Source organism: Mandrillus leucophaeus, unplaced genomic scaffold (assembly GCF_000951045.1).
Source record: "Mandrillus leucophaeus isolate KB7577 unplaced genomic scaffold, Mleu.le_1.0 Scaffold798, whole genome shotgun sequence".
Taxonomy (NCBI): Eukaryota; Metazoa; Chordata; class Mammalia; order Primates; family Cercopithecidae; genus Mandrillus; species Mandrillus leucophaeus.
In genome coordinates, this window is record NW_012108674.1 from 122,591 (window position 1) to 139,036 (window position 16,446).

General features: G+C 38.8%; 1 protein-coding gene across 2 annotated transcripts in view; it reads left to right on the forward strand.

The window, feature by feature from the left end:
- Positions 1-8,114: 8,114 nt before the first annotated feature.
- SEMA6D (sema domain, transmembrane domain (TM), and cytoplasmic domain, (semaphorin) 6D) overlaps positions 8,115-16,446 on the forward strand; it is a 585,322-nt gene continuing 576,990 nt past the window's right edge. The window contains exon 1 of one of the 2 annotated variants that reach the window (XM_011967277.1): positions 8,115-8,432. The gene's annotated coding sequence lies outside the window, so the exon portion shown is untranslated. Of the gene's footprint in view, positions 8,433-9,675; positions 9,787-16,446 lie in introns of those variants that run through there. The other variant, XM_011967274.1, reaches the window with a different exon arrangement.

Sequence of the window (16,446 nt, forward strand, 5' to 3'; positions counted from 1 at the left end):
TAACTTTTTTCTAATTGAAAATAATTGAAGAGGCAACGTTTAAATATGTAAAATAGAGAATAATCAGGTTCCAAACTATGCAGCCCCAGCCATAATCTCATTCTCCCAATGTGGATGCTTCCTAACTCTTTCAAATACTGATTCAAATACTGATTCAAATTCTGATTCAAAATACCACTCACTAAATCCACGACTCTGGGTAAATTGCTAAAACTTCTTGTGCCTCAGTTTCCCTATTTATAACATTAGGATAATAAAAACACCTTTTCATTCACATGAGGATTAAATTAGATAATCCTTGTAAAGCATGCACCATGGTGTCTATATCAATAAATATTACAACTAATATTATTATTCTATATCAGCCATTTTCTATTTCTGTGAGTAACAGGAAGTGGGCAGGTTGACCTCAGAGAAACTCTATTTGTTTTATCTGTAATAAAACTGATGAATATTTTTCTTCTTTTAGACCACTATCTGCTTTTAACTCAACCATGGGAATATGCTAGCTAGTGACAAAAACGAAACCTGAAATAGAAAAGTGAATATGACAAAAATGTGAAAAAAAAAATGAGATTCCATCTTTAAATAACATTCTCTATTTGAAAGAATACTCCCCAGCTAAATAAAATTGCTTCTTTATGCATTGACTGCTGGGGAACATCAGGAGGAGATGGAACAAAAATGCAGTTCAGATAGTGCCTTAATCTGCTCAGGCTGCTATAATAGAATACCATAGACCAGGTGGCTTAAACAACAGATATTTATTTCTCATGGTTCTGGAGGCTGGGAAGTCCAAGATCAAGGTACTGGCAAATTAGGCTTCAGGAGATGGCCCTCTTCCTGGCTTGCAGACAGATACCATATTGCTGTGTGCTCACATGGCCTTTCCTCAGTGGATGCAAATGGAAAGAGAGAGAAAAAATAACTCTCTTGTCTTTTCCTCTTATAATAGCAGTAAACCCATCACGAGGGCATCACCCTCTGATGACCTCATCTAAACCTAATTATCTTCCAAAGGCTCCACCTCTAAATACCATCACTCTGGGAGTTACAGCTTCAACATTGTGACTTTGGGGTGGCAGGGAGAAATAAACATTCAGCCATCATAAATCATGTGCTGTATTTTTGACTTAGCAAGTCAGTGATTAAGACAATGATATGCCCAAGTGAGCCACACTTATTGATAGTCACAGTCTTGTGAATTTATATCCTATATTAACACTGGGCTTGGCCATGCTTCTTACTTTCGCTAATTGAAAGTTAGCCAGCACAATGCATTGAGATATTTAATAAGGGTTTGCACATTACAGCTTGTTTCTTTTGGAAGCGAGCCACCATGTTGCACAGCAGCTCAGGCTGGACAACAGGATAATGGGAGGCCAGATAGAGGGAGGTCTACACAATGAGACCATCTTGGACATCTTGGACATTCCAGCCACAATAGATCTCCCAGCTGAATGTAGTTACCAGAGTGATCTCAGCTACACTATGGGGAACAGAAGACCTGCTGAGCTGCTCCTAGCAAACCCATGGAATTGTGAGAAAAAATAAATCATTGTTGTTTTCAGCTACTAAGTTTTGGAGTGATTTTTAGCTACAATTGATAACTGAAGCAGTCAACATATCGTTTTAATGAAATATTTAAGCCACTTGGATTTTACTTCTGCAATAGATTTTTATTATACTGGTTTGGATGATAGCAAATCAAGGAGAAAAGAGAGGTCTATGACTGGATCTGAGAATGGATACAGGAATGAGGTGAAATGAGGTTAAGGACAAAAATAAATTATTAATATCTGGCAGTAGAATTTCTCCTGGCTTCAGAATTGCATTTGTTTAGAAAAAAAAAAAATCCTTAGTAAGTATATCAAGTTGGATTAAGTTTGGCAGCATGCAATTGAAAAAAACAACAACATAATGTCAGTGGCTTAAATGATACATGTTTATTTTCCTTGTGGTTTTTAAGGAAAACCAAAGTAAGACAGTCTGGGGTTGCTAAGGTCCTCCTGTGATTTTCTGGTACCCAAGTTCCTTCTATGTTGATGCTCTACCATCAAATGGTATTGCTTCATGGTCTGCAATGGCTGGTCAAGCTCTGGAATTCAGGTCTGTATTCCAATCAGCAGGAATCAAAGGGAAGGTGCAGAGGGAGAAAAAGACTGTACCAACCTTCTGCTTACATCTCATGGAGGGAATTAAATCAAAAGGCCACACATAGCTGAAAGAATGAAGAAGTCTTCTATATTGCTAGGTAACATGTGATGTGAGCATTAAATATGGCCAATAGGTCTTAATAAAGACTACCTTATTCAAATGACTTTGTGTGAAAGGATTGTGTGTGTGTGTGTGTGTGTGTAATTTGCTAAATAGCTGAGAGTCATGTATGGAAAAACGTCTAAAAGATTGGTATTCATGTGAAAGATCCCAGAAGTACAAGTGACAACGACAAGGTAATCCTCTCAGAGTTTTCTGAAAAACTTTGGGGAGGACTTTATACTTCAGCCGATTGCAAAACAAAGATTCAAGCCAATCATGTCTTTCTTTGCTTTTTATTGTTTAAAATGTAAAGCACACACAAGATCAGAATTAATCATATAATGAAGCCCCACCTATCCATCACCCAGTTTCAAAAATTTCAACACATAGTCAATATTGTTTCATTTGTACACCACTGACTTTTCTCTCTCTCCAGCACTGGATTATTTTGAAGCAAATGCCGGACATATCACAAGCTAATCTTTCTCAGATCACAAAGGATCAAAGACCCTGAAAGCCTCTGGATTAAATGTGGGAAAATGTATAAGGTCAATTACTGTAGGGTCAAAGAGCAAGATTTGGATAGATTTAGAGAAAACAGTAGATGGTATAAGCAGTTTAGAACTGAATAAAAATAAAATATGTAAAGAGCTACAAGATGATTAAGCCAAACATGAGAAAGATGGAATGACAACATAGAGAGTAGGTAGTGGATTTGTGAAATAGCTAAACATATGCAAAGGAAAAGAGGAGAAAATTATGCAGGTTACAGAACTTTCAAGGAGTTGCCAATGGGTAACAAACCAGGACTTAGAAGATGAAGATGAAAGGAAAACTGAAGAGGTCTATGGCAAACACCGCTGGTTATTTGGCTAATATCCTTTCTAATTGTTCTCCTTAGTAATAGACCCCAATTGTATTCATTCAGCAATGTATCCTGCTAAAAAACAATTCCTAGCCTCTCCTTGCACATAGAGTAGGTGAGATTCATTGAATAGAACGAGGCTCTTTAAAGGAGACTGATTCAGCTGGAGAAGCTCACTTTTTATCCATTACCTTCTATTTCCAGTTCCTAAAGTCATGATTCCTGGAGTCGCAACAGCCATCGTGGGCTAAAACCAGTGCAGGGTATTGAAGCTGGTATCACCTTGCATTAATGACTGTGGTGACACCACATTAGCTGTGGCCAGCTGAACTCTGCACTGCTGATACAGGAGACAAAGAAGAGCCACTTGTGCCAGGAAGAGTGGGGGTCTCTATTAAATGTGGCCAAGACTAATTTAATTGACATAGGCATCGTGAAAGAGATATAGTAAAAAGTATTTGAAGGATGAATGGGAATTTTTACTGAGCAAAACAGGAAGAATGAAACATTTTCCACTGATCAATAGATGTTGCTATTCTGTAGATAGTGTCTCTCTCAATTGAATTTTTGGATAAAAAATACAAAGAATCAAACATTTCTTGCAGAGCAGTTCTCCAAAGCTGAGCCAGAATCAAAGACTCAGTGGTGTCGCCCATTATTACTTATTAATTATTACTATTAGTACTACCTCTTAAAATTCTACTATACTTGGTGAATTTTATAGCACTTTCATATAAATTACCTTATATCCATTCATTCATTCATTTAACTAATATGTTTTGAGCACTTATGTGTAAATCCTCATAGTACGCATGCCTGGGGGATAAAGCACTGCATGGAATCATAGCAGGTAAGGCCCCCCAAATAGTTGCCATATAGTGATTGAGTACCCTATGCTGAACATTTTACAAGGTTTATGGTCTATTTCTACAGAAGAGTAAACTAAGTCTCAAATAACTTAGTGATTTACTTGACTTAGTCCCTCTCATATTTCCAATACAGGCCACATACATTATTATTATCTCTGCCTTTGCCCTTTTGTACACTTACTATACATCTTGCTGCCAACAGTTATAGGGGAAAGGGTACAAAGGGACAGAAATATTTACTCACTGCTGACCAGAACTATTGTACTAAATCCAAAGAACTGTGAATGGGGTTAAAGTAGTTCAAAAGGAAAAATACGTTTCCATCCTAATCGGATCTACCGTTCGTATGTTAAATAGTGGCATGCTGAACATTTGGTATAACCTAATGGAAAATCCCTCACGGGCAGAATAGACTTAGACTCTGTGAATACATCTTACAGAAGTCACATCATACCCTCTTTTCTGCTATGTAAGCAAGGCACCACCAGCCCTAGGCCAGTAGTGAGGGGTTAAATCTCATTTCAGCCCTGCTTGAAGTGAACATACATTAGTCCCACTGAAGGCTTGGGGAGAAGGGATAAAATGGGAAATGCATGAGCATTTGGAAAATCAAAAATAGGGTTGTCAGTATATCAAATAAAAATACAAAGTGCCTACTTAAACTTAAATTTCAGATAAATAATGAATAACTCCTTAGTATAGGTATGTTCCCAAATCCCAGTGATTGCATGGTTAATAACAGGTTGCAAAATAGAGGCAATTTATTGTCTGGATATTGCATGGCACATGGACTCATTCTAAAACATTATTAGCTGTTTATCTGTAATTTGTATTTAACTGGATGTCCTATGTTTTATCTGGTGGTCCGAGTTAAAAAGAAATATAATACCTCTATCGAGGTTCTTAATTTAACATACTAGAACATCTCAGAGGTCAAGAGAGCCTGAATTACACTCTGGAAGAATTTATATATTTTTTTCATTTTACAAATTAACACTTTTAACTATAATGAATAATGCAAATGTTCACTAGATAATTATGGCATACATATTTAAAATTAAACCAGATAATGATTTTTTATATTTTATTTTATTGTGGTAAGAATACTTAAAAGAGATCATACCTTCTTAAATGTTTAAGTGTATAACACATTATTGTTGCCTATAGGTACGATGCTGTACAGCAGATCTCTGGTGCTTGCCCATCTCACTTAACTGAAACTTTATGTTTGTTGATTAGTAATGCCTCCTTCTTACTTACTAGCATTAGGTAGTTCTGGCACTATTATATGATGATGCTAAAATCCTAAATAAAATATTAGTAAATTTAAAAGGCTGTAAACTATCATGTACTTTAGGCAATGTGGTTGGGTAGTGAGCAACAAATTTAAATTTTCAAGTCTACTTTAAATCATATAAGTGTATCCCCATTATTATATGTATTTATTATTGGATATAATGGCAAAGTCTGGATTGGAAGGCTTTTATATAATATGCTGAGAGCTAAATGTTCTCTCTCCTCCTCCTTCCCTCCCCACAAATGATTGGCTTCATTGGCCACAGAAAAGAAAATTGACCAACTGCTTGAAGTATCTTTTTATTTCATCCCCAGGTATTGAAAGTCATCTTCCAGATTTGGGAACTGTATTTTCATTTCCTTTGGCTGTTGTAACAAATTACCACAAGCTTGGTGATTTAAAACAATATACACTTATTTCTGTACAGTTCTGGAGGCCGGAAGTCCAAAATCACTTTCACTGGACAGAAATCAATATGCAAGCAGGACTGTGCTTCCTTGAGATGCTCTTGGAGAGAATTCCTTCCTTGCGTCTTCTAGCTTCTGGTGGCTGCTGCCATTCATTGGCTTGTGACTGCATTACTCCAATGTTTGTCTCTGTGGTCACATTCCCTTTTCGTCTTCTGTGTCTCAAATTTCTTTCTGCCTCCTAAAAACAGCTACGATTGCACTTAAGGCCCACCCTGATAATCCAGGATAATCTCCCCTTCTCAGGATTCTTAATTTCATTACTATCTGCAAAATCCATTTTCTTCCATATAAAGTAACAGAGTTTCTAGGGGATTAGAACATGGATATCTGTGGGGACCATTATTCAACCTGCCACAGGAACTGACATTGCTCACTGCTGGGTCCCTGAAGAACACAAATTGGCTTGTTGGTGGACTTGGCCAGGAATTGGTTTAGCTGGAGATCCTTTCAGTGATTGTGAAGGAGGGTCCTAGAATCCAAACGTGAAGGCTTAGTGATCTGACATGCACACCTGATGTCATGAGCATGGACCATGTCCCTCTCATGTTTCAAATAAATGCCACAGGCAGGGCAGAAAGCAGTTCTTGTGGTATTGGGGTTAATTATATGTTCTCAATAACCTGAAGTTCTACCCATTTCATTACTATCTCTTTTTCCTGCTATGATGCTAAGTGTGGATGGGTAAATATTCATCATTTTTAAAATGCTCATTAACATGTATTAGGTGCCAGGGATTATGGTAGGCCATTTAAAGCATGGTGGTTGACAAAGCAGCCTCTGAAGCAGATTGCCAGGGATCAAATTTCTGCTTCACTAATTACTGGCTATGTGATATACCTCTATGTCTCTGTTCCGCATCTATAAAATAGGCTCTATCTCATAAGGATGTTGAGGATTAAATGAGCTATTATGTGTTAATGCTTGGACCAATGGCTGGCTGTTAGCTGATCTTTGGTCTATCTAACTTAACAAATGTTAACTACTATTTATTTGAATGGAGAAACCAAAGAGATATGAAGCCCTGTGTGAGACACAGGGATAGCCAAGGCAAGATATGTGCATATAAGTAATTTTAAGTTTAGGAGTTAAGACAATAAGTTTAACAAGAGGTCTGAGCTTTGAGAGGTGTTTTTGTTTTTTAGAACTCTGACTTAAGGGAGTCAAGCAAGAGAAGAGAAAGAGGGAGGGAAAAATAAATGTTATTTTTGGAAGAAAGACGGTTGGGTAAGCTCTCTGTGGTACTGGTAGGTAGGTTTTGCATGTGGCTGGGTGGTTGGGCAGTCAAGTATTGCATTAACGCCAGCCTGATGCAGCTTGGGCTGGTGTGAAGAACCATGAGATCTGCAAGGCTTAGGGGTCTTCACATTTAGTGACCACCAAGTTACTAACCTGAGTATCATCTTAGAAAAAGTGGGTAATATTTACAAGGAAGACTTGTTTCAAGGATTATAGGAACGTATGAGCAATCATCCAGCTAATTCCAAAATGCTTTGTTTTCCACAGGACCAATTATGTGGGATACAGGCCAAGCATACAAATTGAAGTCTTCCTTCCTTTAAATACCACATAAAACCACCAAAGCTGGCTTCATATTTAAGGGATATTCACTCCTTAAACATTGTTTGAATACGTATTGTATGCCGAGGACCACACTAGGAGCTCTTGAAAAAGTTACGAATATGGGTATGAAATATTTCTGCCTGGAGAAACTTACAGACCAAAAGTTCTGCCTAGAGAAACTTAAGGACCAGTAGCAGAGGAAGTAATCCAAAGAGGAAAACGCCACATGAGTGATAGGTATTATCATGAAACTATGAACGGAATGCTGAGGGAAGCCCTTAGAAAGGAACTCTCATTGTCTGCAGAAACAGGAAAAAGTAAATATAAAAACACGTCCATAACAACAACAGCGAAGAAGGGGGCTCATCAGAAAATGGCACGTTTGCCTTGGAATGGACTAAAGAGGGTGTTCTGGAACTTTGTGGGCCTTTTTGCATATGGAGAAAGCTGGGCTGACAGTCTAACTCCAAAGGCCAATGAACAGCGGTTAGATGATTAACACCTGGGAACAGATTTCTGTACTATTAAAAGTGATATGTAGCTCATTTAAAAAAAAATACATCTTAATATGTAGTACACAATATATCTAAACCATCGCAATGACAAAATCAAAGCAAGGTCCTGCGCACCGAAGGGCCTGGGGAGATGTGAGCGAAGACCCCAGGACCTTTCCCCTGCTCAGAGACCAAAGGGTTTTCAGAGCGGAGGTGGGGGCTCCCGGCAGGGGAAGTTAGAGCCGAGGGAGCGGCAGGAGCACGTGGGCTGAGTGGGGGTGGGAGGACGCAGACGGCGGAGTAACCGGTGGAAGTGTCAAAGAGGAAGGAGTGGAGGGCTGCTGAGGTGACAGGGTGTGGTCTGTGAGGGAGCGGGCGAACCCGGAGAGGAGAGCTGAGAGACCCACCAGGACTAGGAGGCAGCGGGGAGCGTGCCTGCGTCGCTCGGAGCGGTGACAGCAAGGAGCGCAGCGCGGGGGCCGGGCGGCAAGGGGAGTTTCCAGTCCTCGATAAGTGGAGTCCCTGCTCTGAGCTGCGCCAGCGCCTTCCGCCTGGGCCCGCGGTGCCAGACACCTGCCGAGTCCGAAGCGGGAGTCCGGCTGAGCCTTCGGCCCCCAAGTAAGTCTTGCCTTTTCTCTCCATTTCTCCTCCGTCGCCTCTACCTCTTTATCTGCGAAGCGAGGAGCTGCTGACTGGGCTTCTGCGCGAAAAGCGCACCGGGGAGCTTCGGCGGCGTCCAGGATGCTTCAGCCCCCGGGCGCGCCCCGGCCCGCGCAGGCACCCGACCCCGAGGCCCGCCGCCCGGTTCGTGTGCGCAGCATGGCCCGAAGCGGCGGCAGAGTTGTTGGCACTGATACGACCCGTCTTTTGTGTCTTGCCCGATCCCAGAGCTGTGCCAGGCCGGGGGGAGGGAGCGGAAGCCACTTTATGGCTCCTGGCCCCACCTCTTGCCCCCACCCCAAATCCTCCGGGATTTCAAAATACCGCGGACTCGGGCGCAAGTGAGCGCCAAACCCGCAAGCTGGGCGAGTTGAATCCGGGTGGGCAGCCGGCTGAACCGCCACGCCGCCCCGCTTTTTTGATTTTCTTTTTAGATACGGCATCTAATTGGTGGGTGCTGGGAGGCAGGGCTGGCTGGGTGAGCACGAGTGCCTGGGTGTAGGGAACGACCTACCTTCTTGCTTTCCTTGGGCTTTAGAGGGGAAGGGGTGGGGGCACCGAGAGCCCGAAGCCTGGAGCGTCCCGCGCTGGCGGGCTTGCGCGCGGCCGGCGAGCAGGCGTTCGCTGGGTGGGTCCCTTGTCTGGCTCATTGTTCGCGGTGACTGTTCTTGGGGCCAGGCTGAGCGACACAGATATCGCTCACCGGGCTGTAAATAAAAGTGACGACTTGGAGGAGTGGGGGTCAAGGCTGCCGGGAGGGAAAAGGCTTGCCCGTTTTAGAAACCGACTTCGAGCTTGGAAGAGCAATCGTAGTCGATAGAGAAAACCGCTCCTGAGTGCGAAACTTAGATCTGACTCTAATTCACAGAGACAGCCTAGTAAATTAAACCCTCAGAAACAGGGCACGGTATTTCCCCCATTTAAATTGTTTTCAGAGTAACGAAGATGGAGTTTTAAGTGTTATTGACAGCTGGCCGCTTTCTCTTGCTAGCACCTGTTTCCCTTAAAGATTGCTGGGTGGGGTTTATTTTTTCGCCCCCTCCCTCCTTTTTTTAGAATGTGCATTTATTCCATTTGTGCCTTCAGCTAGTCGGATTGCATGGTTCTGGGAGGAGAATCCATTTTTGAAAGCAAAGTGCAATTTCCACTCCACAAATGGCCAAGCACTGGTGTGGACGTCCATTGCTCCCCCACCCTGGCCGCATGCTAACATTCACGGAGGCAGACATGTGTACCCAGAATCAGAGGGAGCCGGTTATCCTCAGTGGGAGATCCCAAATACCTCTGCATACAGTTTTCCTTTCGTTGGATGGTGGATACTCTGATTTGACTTTCTTCCATTCTTTAAATTACAATGGTATCACCTGTTCATGGTGCCTATTCCTTAGCCCACTACAAAAGAGGATGCATTTTGCTGGGAAAAAATGCTTTCTTTTTCTGAGCAGTTTACAATATTGTCTACAAATACACAATATTTGTATACATGTGTGTATATATGTATGTGTGTATGTATATATATGTGCGCATATATATATAGTATTGGTAGCTGGTTGTAAATCCCAGTAGTTACTAACGCACCCAACTGCCCTGCTTATATTTCACTTTGACATCCCTGATGGAACTGCTAAGTGTATCAGTCTGATGAAGCCTGGAGTTACAGCCCTCAGGAGAAGTACTTAACATGAACACCTCTCTATGATGGCAGCCTGATTCCACAGGGAAAAACCATGCAGTGGGAGTGTTGTTTAGGGTATGGAAAGCTGTATGATTTATTCTAAGGAGAGAAGAGAGAGTTAGGTAGAAGAAAATAAAAATGGGAACTGGGTAGGCATCCAGACCATACTCACGGTTCAACAAATATATATGTGGAAAAGTGTATTTCTTGTGTGCTCTCTGTCTCTCTTATCATAATGTTTATAACCTTAATGCTTTCATAGCAGCATTTGTACCTTTTTTTTTTTTGCTTAAAAACTATTATATTTTCAGCCTCTATTATTTTACATTTTCAATGCCAGTAGTGCCCACTGAATGCATTGGATTTTCTTTCCAATTGTTCTTTTGTCTCCTTGTATACCATGTGCAACTTAGTACAGGACCACATGAGCAATGAATCAACCAGGTTCTAATGAAGATTAAGACATGAAAAGTATTCACAGCTATATATAAACTGTATACTCATTTAACCGTCTTCCCACATGACCAATTTTAGCTAGTAGCTTGTTCATCTTCTGAAGTCTCCAGACTCCAAATTCTTACCCAGATTGATTACTGCACTAAATCTTGATTGTGCAAAGAACAGAACTTAATTATTTTGGTCTCATTTATCAGTCAGCAGTATTTAGTGTTGCCAAGATAATTATATCATTGAAATATGCATGACTTTAAAATATGTTGAAAAAGGTCCTTCTAAACTTGTTCATAAAGAAAAAAAAAAGTCCTTGTGAAGCCATAATTTCACTGCTGTAGGCCCCTTGGCCATTCGAGTGTATTGAGTTTACTCTTCCACATGAAGAATGAACCATTGTTTTGTTGTCTAGGAACTGAAGGAAGATGGAAAGGGGGCATAGAAAATGAAGCACTTGTAAATGTTATTATTTTCTGTGTTTGGAAAATATATATTTTTAAGTAAATAACGATTATCTTCTTAAAGATACACTAAAATGTTATTAAGGGATCTGAGAAAAAAAGAATTTTCAAAATAGAAGTGCTAGCTGCTTAATGTTCATAAAAGGTTGGTGTTTACAAACACGTGTATTTTTGAACCAATCTCAACATTTTTATGTCTTTCTATAGTATTATGAAGTGTTATTAAATTATTGTTATTAAAACATTGAAATCTCATCAAAACTTATATTTAAATGTACTGTCTTTTTGCAAGTGCTTTAATTGTAATAGCCTGTTTGTTGAGATTAAAAAGAACATCATTGATGTCATGGTGTGCTTTGCATTTTAAAATAGTAGCTAATGAATTACAAACATTCATTACTCAACAACCACTTGCTGAAATTTCTCAGGACCCCCAAATAGAGATTTATTTGTACTATACACTATCATTCATGCCCTTGCTGAGTTTATGTTGATACCCTTTTCTTCTTCAAAATTAATTGCCTCTTAAATTAATACTATGTTGGGTCTGACTCTTTTGTTGTTTTTCTCCTATGTCATAAATTTATGTGCAAATATCTTCAGCATTGTCTGCTTAGAGAACTTACTGTCGAAATGTGGGAATTAGTGGGGGGAGGGGTGAAGAGAGAAGGAGAACAACTTTTATTAGACCTGGAGTCAGGACTTAAGACAGGAAAAGAAGAGCAAGTTCCATTTAATAAAATTCAGTGAGGAATTTGTCGTTGACCTTTAAAAGTCCGAGCTGTGTAATGCATAATATACATTTGGGTAAATCAGGCACTAACTTCATATAGCATAAGGCAAAATAAGAGAGTTTCATGGTGCCTTTGCTTTGTTACATTTGAATGGTGGCTTAAATTCCACTCACTTTCTTTATAATAAGTATTAAAAAACTACCCACTGTTTTCTTGTTTTGTATTTTTGGGGGGTGCTGATCTATTTTTGTAAAAATGGAAATTGTCAATGTTTATTTTGGGAACATTTTATTTTAAAAGCTTAGTTTCTTCTATGAGTTTAGCTTTTATTACATGTTTACTAAGAAAGATGATGTTTGATTCAATTTTCATAACTAAATGCAACTAGAAACACATTGATTAAGTGATTCAAATAAGCCCATTTAAATACTAAATTTAGTCTTTCACAAGCTATTGTGAATAAAATGTTTTGAATTAGATTTTTATTTTAATAACCAATATTCATTTAAATTTCCTGTAACTCGAAGACTAACATAAATGGGTAATAAAAATGAAACATTTGTGAAATGAGATATAAGACAATGCAAATTAATGATTGTGTGTACTCTTGATACTTAGCTTTTTTGACGATAAATTAGTATTTTTAATCTCAGGGGTAATGTAGATTTCTTAACTGATCACATTTTCTCTTTGCTTTAGGCACCAGAAAACTCAGAGCCCATGGGAGGTTTAATTTATTAGTCATATGAGACTCCTTGGAATGAATATATGTGTTATCTTTCCAAATGACCTTACTTTATTCTACTTATGTATACAATTTCTCTGTCATAAGGTCTTATTTTGTTTTTGTTTTTCAATTGTGGAAGGAGGCAGATCATCAAAGTTGATAGGTATAAGCGTTTGGAAGTACAATCAAGTCTGCAAGTAGTTATGAAGGTCTACTATTGCAGATGCTGAGGTGACATGAGACAAAGGAGGCATGATTTCTGATCTAAAGATACTTGTATTCTGGCTGGGTGGAGAAGCCATAAACTCCTAAGGAATTAGTTCAAAGTAAGTCAACATGTGCACACATCTGTTGCACCAAAATGAAAGCCCAACCCTGACTTTAATGACATGTCAGTTTCTAGAAAAACACTATTATAGCACCAATCAGAAAAGCCAAGTAACCAAATCTGTTAATTTTCTGGGCACACTAAAACTTAAGTAGTCTGAGGATATCAGGGTGGAAAATAAATGTGGAAAAAGTTGTTGTGATTCCTTGGTAGTGGAAACTCCCATACACTTCTCTTTCCCTTTCCCTTTCTGTTTTCCTCCCTTCTCTTTCTTGATTTCTCTGTCTATCATTGGCTTTCCCCTTGCTACCCTGGCAGACCTGATTGACAGGTGTGACAATTCCCATGGCAAGCTAATCCCATCAGGCTGGCAACTTTTGAAATTTCTGTCTATGTAAATACAGTATTTGTTCTAAGTACCGCACTTAAATACAGTAGTTATGTTTAAGTGCCCACAGGTTGTTTCTCTCTGTACTTGAATCAACAACCATTTTCAGCTCTTAGAAGGGACCACCCACAAAACTGTTCTTTTTGACTGTAGAAAAACTCAGGGAGATAAAAACAAAATAAAATAAAGCAAAAACTTGAGAGAAAAAATAAAACCTAGCAAAAAACACGAAACTAAATTATCACTAAATTATTGACCCAAAGTGGCATGTTTAGGCTAAGGCCAAAAACTCTGAATTAAACTTCTAAATTTAACCAGCTACCTCTAGATATAAACCTGATTTTCATTTTCTCTGTCACCCACGTAGACATGACTTTTTTTTTCAGATATCTTGATTACAGTTAATGTTAAAATAGCTTAAATTCTAAAATGCAGATGTGTTGTCTTGAACTGAAACGAACTATCAAACAGACAATGATAAATAATGATCATTTAAAGTTGGCCTTTTAAAAAGCACATTGGATACAATAAAAATCAGTGTATTAGTACACTAAATGTGCTTCCAATTATGATATAAATAGTGCATAAAGCTTTAAAATTTTCATCAAATTAATGTATCACTGACATGCAAATTAACTACTGACATCTATGGTGTATGCCATGTGATGATTTCTAATTGGCAAGTGAACCTCAGAGGATTATTTATAGATTACATTGCAACAAAGTGCTGGAGTAAATTCGCATTGTACAGCTCAATTCACATTGGTGTTTGAGCTTTGATTCTCTTCCCTTTTTCACGCCCCTTTTGATCTCCAAAGGCTCTCAGAAATAAGCTAGCTAAGGTGCTAAATATCTAATTGATAACATTTGGGCAGAGAATTTGTCTTCAAATGACCCCTAAGAGATTTGGAGACCAGTTAATATCCCTCACTAGCTTGTTCCGGTATGAATAACTCTTGAGGCTGTGAGTTTGAACTCCAAGATTTGGTAACATCCATTTCCATCCAAAGCACGTAAGATAAATGTTCGCACAGGAAAAGTGAGGAGGAAACTTGCAAATTTACCAAGTGAATTAATTTTTAAGAATAGCTGCTTCTAAGGATCTAAGTGGAAATCCTATTTTATTCTCTAATGGCAATTGAGGCTTCTTTTATCTTTACTTTCCATTACAATTTGTATATGAAGAATCCAGTGAGAGAATTATAATGTACCTGTAATTCCCATACTAGGTTAGTAGCTCCAGGTTTGGCCTTTTTTTATTCCATGTTTGTGTCTCCCTAAAGGTAGAATGACCAAACAAAAAATGAAGAAGTAAGTCCATTTATTCTGTACATTTTCATTTATTATGTGTTTTATGCATGACCTCATGAGGCAGTCAAAGATACATTAGCTGTAAATTCCTGCTTACAAAGATCTAACTTATTAAATAACTTTATAATGTATTAACCTTTCAGATATTTTCTTCATACTATATCTATCTTGGGATGTACGAGTTAGCCTACCAAATTGGTCAAATATCTATCTTTTCTTAAAGATTTGTTAAAAAGAAACTCTCTTTTTGAAGGAATCTCCATAGCTGGGTTTAAATTTGACATCCTTGGTCGGGTGAGGTGACTTACGCCTGTAATTGCAGAACTTTGGGAGGCTGAGATGGGAGGACTCTTTGAGCCCAGGAGTTCCAAACCAGCTCTGGCAACATACGGAGACCCTGTCTCTATAAATAACAATAATAATAATAATAGCTGGGTGCGGTCGTGCACACCTGTACTCCTCGCAACTTGAGAGGCTGGTGTGGGAGGAACTCTTGAGCCTGGGAGCTTGAGGCTGCAGAGAGCCATGATTGTGCCACTGCACTCTAGCCTGGGCAACAGAGTGATACTCTGTCTCAAAACATATATATGTGTGTGTGTATATATATACACACACATACACATATATGTATGTATATACTTGATATTCTTTTTGTAAGAGCTTGTGTTTGTGATGTGTTTTATAGTTTATATTGAAATCATGAAAATATTTAGACAATCTAAAAAATATATACAAATACGGTATTTATTACAAGTATTACTATCATCCTAAAGCTGAGGAGAAAAACTAAACATTGGATACACACAACACATGGAAGCGAATACTTGTGTTTTTTTTTTACCACTTTTGAATAATTTGTTCTTAGGTCTGTTACCTTTTATGGAAAGGTGGCTTCACTAGTAATGAGGCCTTGGTGTGGGTATGATCAAGGCAACTTGATTTCTTGCTGATAAAGGTTTACAAGGAAATTTATCTTTTGATTAGGAAACCCCACTTAATTTCATTAATACACATTTAATGAGGATTTACCATGTCCCAGGTATTGAAATAAGAGATGAGTATTAAAAAGAAATAAAAAGGTCCCTGCTCTGAAGGTATTTAGAATACAATGAAAAATTAAAGGTATCAAATAAATGTATAGATGAAATCATATATATTACAGGATGTTGGGGGAGCTATAATGAAGGGGGTATGTCTCAATTTAGGAGATGGTATAGAAGAGCTTAATGGGAGAATTGAAGCTAAAAGTCAGGTATAAATTTTGCAGGTGAAGAAACAGTAGATAGTAGTCTCTGTTATAGAGTTGCTAGAGAGAAGACAGAAAAGTGAGGCACAGATGGAGAATCAAGAAAGTCCAGCAGGAAGTATTATACATCAGACTAGGGTCATCATAGCACTCTGGACCAGAGATGAAGATTTAAAAGTGTAATCCTGAATCCAACATTGTTATACTTTGCCTATGAAGCTGAACGTATCTAAGGGAAATACACAACCATGGTGTCATTTCATACTCATTAATCTTAAGTATGTTCTTAAGGTTATCAGGTGATCTTACTGTGCTTCCTGAGTCTATATGATACTTTCTCCTCTCTCCGTAAACACTCAGTACCTCTGTCTACACCCTCACTCTCAGATGAAGGCCATGCTTCCTATTCACTGATAAAATGGAGAACATCAGAAAGGAACTTCCGTTGACACTCACTGCCACGTCTATCCATCTACCAGCACCTGCTCCCACATAATCTGCCTTCTTGCAGGTTTTCTCACAGAGCCCTAGTGGAATTTAAACAGTTGTATCTTAGTATAATGCAATGTAGAAATGGGTAAATGCAATTTGTCAATGAAAAAGACGATTCCCTTAGAACTAGAACTTCTATTTTTATTTGTTTAACCTTAAG